Source organism: Gobio gobio (assembly GCF_949357685.1).
Source record: "Gobio gobio genome assembly, chromosome: 8".
Taxonomy (NCBI): domain Eukaryota; kingdom Metazoa; phylum Chordata; class Actinopteri; order Cypriniformes; family Gobionidae; genus Gobio; species Gobio gobio.
Window position 1 is genome coordinate 23,332,652 of NC_137114.1, and position 6,828 is coordinate 23,339,479.

Here is a 6,828-nt window from a genome sequence, read left to right on the forward strand (position 1 = left end):
TTCATCCATCCATACATCTAATGTTCAGTCAATCCACCCATCCATCACATCCATCCATTATTAAGTAAATCCATCCATTGTTTAGTAAAACCATCCATCCACTGTTCAGTCAATCAATCCATCCATCCATCCCTCCATCTTTTGTTCAGTCAATTCATCCATCCATCCATTGTTCAATTAATCTATTCATCTATTGTTCAGTCAATCCATCCATTCTTACATCCAAATTTCAATCAATCCACCCATCCATTACATCCATCCATTATTAAGTAAATCCATCCATCCATTGTTTAGTCAAACCATCCATCCACCGTTCAGTCAATCAATCCATCCATCCATCCCTCCATCTTTTGTTCAGTCAATTCATCCATCCATCCATTGTTCAATTAATCTATTAATCTATTGTTCAGTCAATCCATCCATTCATACATCCAATGTTCAATCAATCCACCATCCCTCCCTCCATCCATCCATCCATCCATCCATTAAGTCAGTCAATCCATCCATCCATCCATCTATTGTTCAGTCAATTCATCCATCCATCCATTGTTCAATTAATCTATTCATCTATTGTTCAGTCAATCCATCCATTCATACATCCAATGTTCAATCAATCCACCCATCCCTCCCTCCCTCCATCCATCCATCCATCCATTAAGTCAGTCAATCCATCCATCCATCCATCTATTGTTCAGTCAATTCATCCATCCATACATCTAATGTTCAGTCAATCCACCCATCCATCACATCCACCATTAATAAGTCAATCCATCCATCCATTGTTTAGTCAATCCATCCATCCATTGTTTAGTCAATCTATCCATCCATCCCTCCATCCATCCATTGTTCAGTCAACCCATCCATCCCTCCATTGTCCAGTCAATTCATCCACCCCTCCATCTATTGTTCAATTAATCCATCCATTCATACATCCATCCAATGTTCAGTCAATCCACCCATCCCTCCATCTATCTATCTATCCATTTTTAAGTCAATCCATCCATCCATCCATCCTTTGTTTAGTCAATTCCTCCATCCATCTATTGTTCAGTCAATTCATCTATCCATTCATCAATTGTTAAATTAATCCATCCATTCATCCTTCCATTATTCAATCAATCCATCCATCTATTGTTCAAACCATCCATCAATCCATCCATCTATTGTTCAAACCATCCATCAAGCCATCCGTCTATTGTTCAAACCATCCATCAAGCCATCCATCTATTGTTCAGTCAATCCATCCATCAAGCCACCCATCTATTGTTCAGTCAATCCATCCATCCATTTATCTAAATTTCAGTCAGCCCATCCATCCATCCATCCATCCATCCATCCATCTATTATTCAGTAAATCCATCTATTGTTCAGTAAATCCATCCATCCATCCATCCATCCATCCATCCATTGATTGTTCTGTCTGTCTGTCTATCTTTCACTAACTTCTGGGGATAATTTTTCCCACTAAGTATACAAGTATATAAACCGGTCAAGACTAGTAAGATCAGTCAGTTACTTAACATTACATGCAAACAGTGGTAACATCTGGCATTATGTGCCAGACATTATGTGCCACTTACAGGTCTTATTCCATCCTACTGTTTTTTTTTCCGACATGCTCTCGAACACTGTATACTATAGAAATAATTTTCAGCCTGTGGTTGTGTGTGTGTGTGTGTGTGTGTGTGTGTGTGTGTGTGTGTGTGTGTGTGTGTGTGTGTGTGTGTGTGTGTGTGTGTGTGTGTGTGTGTGTGTGTGTGTGTGTGTGTGTGTGTGTGGACTGGTAATCATCACGTTATGGGGACAAAATGTCCCCACAAAGATAGCAATATCCGAAATCCTCATCCTTGTGGGGACATTTTTAGGTCCCCATGAGGAAAACATCTTATAAATCAGACTAAGTGATGTTTTTTTTGAAAATGTAAAATTGCAGAATGTCTCCTGTGAGGGTTAGGTTTAGGGGCAGGGGCAGTGTAGGGGGATAGAATATACGGTATGTACAGTATAAAAACCATTACGCCTATGGAAAGTCCCCATAAAACATGAAAACCCAACATGTGTGTGTGTGTGTGTGTGTGTGTGTGTGAGAGAGAGTATGTCATGTTTATTTTTACAACTTTGAGAAGATGTCCTCCAGTGCTCTGTTCTCTGTTGTATTATTCAGCATGTCTTAATATAGACTCTGAACTCAGATTGTCTCACTTTATCTCCATCCCTTCCTCAGTCACAATCCCACCTACTCATCTGCCTTTCCTCCATTTAACATCTTTCACACAGTTCTGTAAAAAACCCATGAGAGCAAACACACACACACACACACACACCTGCACAAGCCCATAGATGCCATCACACACACTTTTACTTACACAGGAACACAGCTGTATTCTATAAATGGAATTTGAGGAGAAGGAACTGTGGGTTTCCAGGCAACAGTATCCTAGTGCGCTGACATAATGCAGGAAGCTGGGAACCTAATTCTGTGCTGAAGATGCATTAGTTCCGCTTTACACTGGCAGGCGTGATATCCCTACCATGTGTGTGTGTGTGTGTGTGTGTGTGTGTGTGTGTCTGATGTAATGCCGAAAGCATGAAACACGATATTCTTCTCCTCTACTCTGTAGATGTTTGCCGCAGATGGATCATGTTTCTCGAATATATGTTATCACCATTTGTGTATGTGATTGTATGTATTTTAATAAAACATCTAATACTAAGTTTCTTTTTTTCAGAGTGATGAGGTGGCAAGATGCCATATTTCTATTGCTGGCACGCACACACACACACACACACACACACACACAAAATAGGTCAGCGAGACCACAGCACCACATTCAATGGATCTTGGTGAGTGGAGTTTAGCTTCCTTATTCATTCCATTAACCTGTAATTCACCACCACAGCATTAACAGTGCCATTTCATAACCAAGGCATCGAAATATCCTTCAAACACACTCAACAGACCCAATATGAGTAGATTCAGGACCATTAAAACACAAGACAGTCACTGGAACCGTGAAAATACACCAATAACCAATCAGATCAATTCTCACACAGCACACACTCTTTTAAAGTGATAGTTCAACCAAACATTATGTCGTTCCAAACCTATTTGACTGTATAGATATTCTGAAGAACACTAAGGTTCTAACAACATTGGACCCCTATTGACTTTCATTGTATGGACCAAAAACACTTTAAGAATATCTTAATTTATGTTCCACAGAATAAAGAAGGTCAATGACATGAGGGTGAGTAAATAACAAGAGAATTTTCTTAAGTAATTTAACTGAAATGTTGTTGTGTAAAGATGGACCTCATGCTGTACAGATGCTAAAAAAGAGGTTGAATGATGAATCATGAATGAATCTAAAGATGCAGATGGGAATTGTGGGAAATATGGTGATTTGGAATCCGTTGATGTTCAGTTTGAATCTTCCTGTCACACGGACGATGAAGAACTGATGAAAATAAGGAAAAGGACAATCTGGAAATGAGGGGGGGGGGGGGGGGGGGACACCTGGATGGAGACACACATGGTTACACTCACGTTATCAGTGAATCGGAACAGCTGATCTCCAGGTATGTTCTGCGTGTGCGTTTCTCAACACCACATGTTATTGAATCCCCCTGCGGATATGCACACGGCTGACAGACAAGCCCGGCGACAGCGACGCAGCTCGAAGGATGCAGACACTGCCATAAGGAAGAGAGAGACGAAGGACATGTCCATCTTTGCCGTTTCCAGAGCTCTGAAGAAAACTGTCCGCGGTCAGTGGTCCGACCCTTCCCCACCTACGACCGCTCCTGCTGGGCTACGGCCACCAAGGCTGTCCCCTCCCCTACCAAACGCTTCTGGTAATATCCACACCTCCCTTTGGTGGTTGCTTCATCTGCACTGTCCCCACACACGCGTGGTGTGTGTGTGGGGTGGGTTGCGTGTGGATGCGCGTAGTGTGAGCGTGTTCTCCTTTTGCCGGCTGCAGTGTGTGCGTAGAGACGTTAGGCTGCTAAATGCATCGTGTCCTACAATCTCTTTGATCCGTCCTCCCCTGCTGCTGCCGCCGCGGCTGCCGTCACACACACCCCCGTGCACGTCACACACACACACACGCAACGATGAACCCAGCTCAGGCGTCAGCAGGCAAAGAGACGAGCTATAGCATCTGTCTTTTCTTGTAGTTCCTCTATCCTTTTTTTCTCTCTCTACCTTCTTTTTTTGCTCTCTGATCTCCTTCCCTCCAGCTCTCTCCAACCCTCACTGCTTACTCACTCCATCCCCTGGTGATCGCTCTCTCTCTCTCGCTCTCTCTCTTTCTCTGCAGCCCCTATGTCTCTCAACCAATCGTGTTGCTCGCTTAGAGCTGTCCATGGTTCTGAAAGAAAGAGAGAGAGTGTGAGTTAGAATGGTTGTGTGTGTGGCGATCCTCTCTTGAGGGCATGACCTCTGCCCGTACAACAATGTTATCACCAGGGCAACTACACTGTCTGATGCAAAACACTCAAAGGCAGTCAGATATGAGTGTATGTGTTTTGGTGTTAATACGTAATGTTCTTTCTACACTAAAAATAATTGCCATTTTCAAAAAAGTTTCCATTGGCGAAACAAAGGGTCGCTTCGACCCGTGGACTAGAAAAACAACAGTCCAATTCTGCGGGAAAAACAAACAGCCACTGAAAACATTGTTATAAAATATGCCCTAAATGTGCTTTACTATAGTAATTTTTGTATGTTGTGTAAGGATACTTTATATCTTTGCTTGCCTCTCCTCTTCTCATCTTCTAATTTTTCTCATCTGTTCTTTCTTCCTGTCTTTTCTTGTCTCTAGGACTCTTTATCTCTTTATAGGTGTGTATGTTTGTTTCTGTGTATAGAATGAATGTCCATCTGGGGGATTTTGTCCATCAATCACTCGTCCCATGACATCATAACCCCCCTTAACTGCACTGTACACACACACACACACACACACACACACACACACACACACACACACACACATAAACAAAGGTCAGGATATGCTGATGCCTGTATTCACACACACATTGACAGTTCTCCTGTAGATATGTGTCTCTTTTGTGTTCAGAACTAGCTGACATTAGGAGCTGAATAGAGATAACAGATCACGTTCTTTAGCTTCTGGAGTAAAGGCAGGAGACAAAGACCGCACACGGATAAACGGGGGAACGAGACACCCACGTTATCTATTCGCACACACACTTCTTGCTTGATAATTCTTCAATAGAACTGTTCAAAGAAGCACATTCCACAGTTCTGAACTGTACGTCAGCGCTTTAGAATTTAAGTGCACTTCCTGTACGTCGTCACACAAGAAAACTTTGTAGAGACTCGCTGAAGAGGCACACGCACAGAAACATATGAGATGAAAAAAGCAATGACTAAAAAACATGACTATTGACTATTAACATATACCGGACTTGTAGGACAGATGATACAAATATAAATATTTGTTAAAGGTCCTATGGCATGAAATTTTCATTTTATGAGGTATTTCAACATTAATATGAGTTCCCCTAGCCTGAATATTGTCTCCAACTGGCTAGAAATTTTGAACGGTGTAAACCGAGTTCTGGCTGTCTCTCTCTGCCTTTGAGAAAATGACAGCCCAGACAAGCTGATCTTGAATTCTCCTGTTATGACGTCATAACATGCGAGCGCCATATTTGTTTGTCCTTGAGAGATCATGGCTTGTGAACGAGTGAATACTGGCAGTTTCTCAGTGTTTGGATGTACAAATGAAAACAGAAGTCTTTTTTCAGTTCCTTCTGATCTGTGATCAGTGATTTCTGGTGTTTAGCTAATTATTCAAGTTCACACAGAACTTTATTATTCGCGCTGCGGCTTCTCTCTCTCCCGACAGAACGCTGTTTTTGTGTTTTTTATCTTGTGAGTCAGTGTTTTTGTACGTCCTCGTCGGATCTATCTGTTCCAAAATGTGCATATAGTCGTGAGTTTCTGCTCAACATTGGCAGAGTCACATCTTTAGAGATAAACCTCACGCACGCCGAAGCTCGGGCTGCACTGACCGGTCGGCCTTCAATATCACCGACCCCCAGTACTACATCTGGCCCACAACGGAGACGCCTTACGCGGCGTGAGATTAAGCAGAAGGGGGGTAAGCGTGAGGGTATCCGGCTAGGCTAGCCAGCTTTCCCCACAATAAACTGGATTACATTCAATTAATGCTGTTGTGTCTTTGTTTGCGCTGTGTACTCAATGCGCGTCACTGACGCTTTTCATATGATAGGAAAATATTTAAAAATAATGCTATAATCAACACTTACTCGTAACTCGTTCATCTCCACAGCTGTAATTGTACATTACATGTGTGACAAAGTTGGTAGAATAAGGAGGAAGACGGGCTCGGCGTGACTGGGACTGGGCGGTTAGATCAGTTCAGATCAAATGTGTGCATCTGTGACACAGGACATCAGTTCTGACCCCATCTCTTCCCTAATCGACCCTCACTAACATTCTCCTCTCGTTTTTATTTGTTGACGAAAATGACAGTAAGTTTGTCATAGTTTTTGTCATCCCACACAAGTTTTTATTTAGTTACCGTCTAGTTTTCGTCAGTGAAAAAAGGTTGTTGATGAATATTATGACACAAATTATTCGTCAACGAAATGAACACTGCTTGAACGATTAAATACACACACACGTGACATGTATTTGCAGGGAAATTATGTATTTGCAGTCATTTATGTCTTAGGTGCACATAAACCTCTGAGACAGAAAACGCACAAGTATACTGGACCCGTGCAGTCGCTCTTAAAGTGACAGCATCCACATTTACCTGCTGTTATTGA

The 6,828-nt window shown here is 42.1% G+C and overlaps 1 protein-coding gene across 1 annotated transcript in view; it reads right to left on the bottom strand.

The window, feature by feature from the left end:
- Window positions 1-3,988, bottom strand: part of nyap2a (neuronal tyrosine-phosphorylated phosphoinositide-3-kinase adaptor 2a) — a gene marked incomplete at its 3' end in the record, with an annotated part of 56,980 nt that extends 52,992 nt beyond the window's left edge. The window contains exon 1 of the mRNA XM_079823722.1: window positions 3,548-3,988. The remainder of the gene's footprint in view (window positions 1-3,547) is intronic.
- Window positions 3,989-6,828: the final 2,840 nt, after the last annotated feature.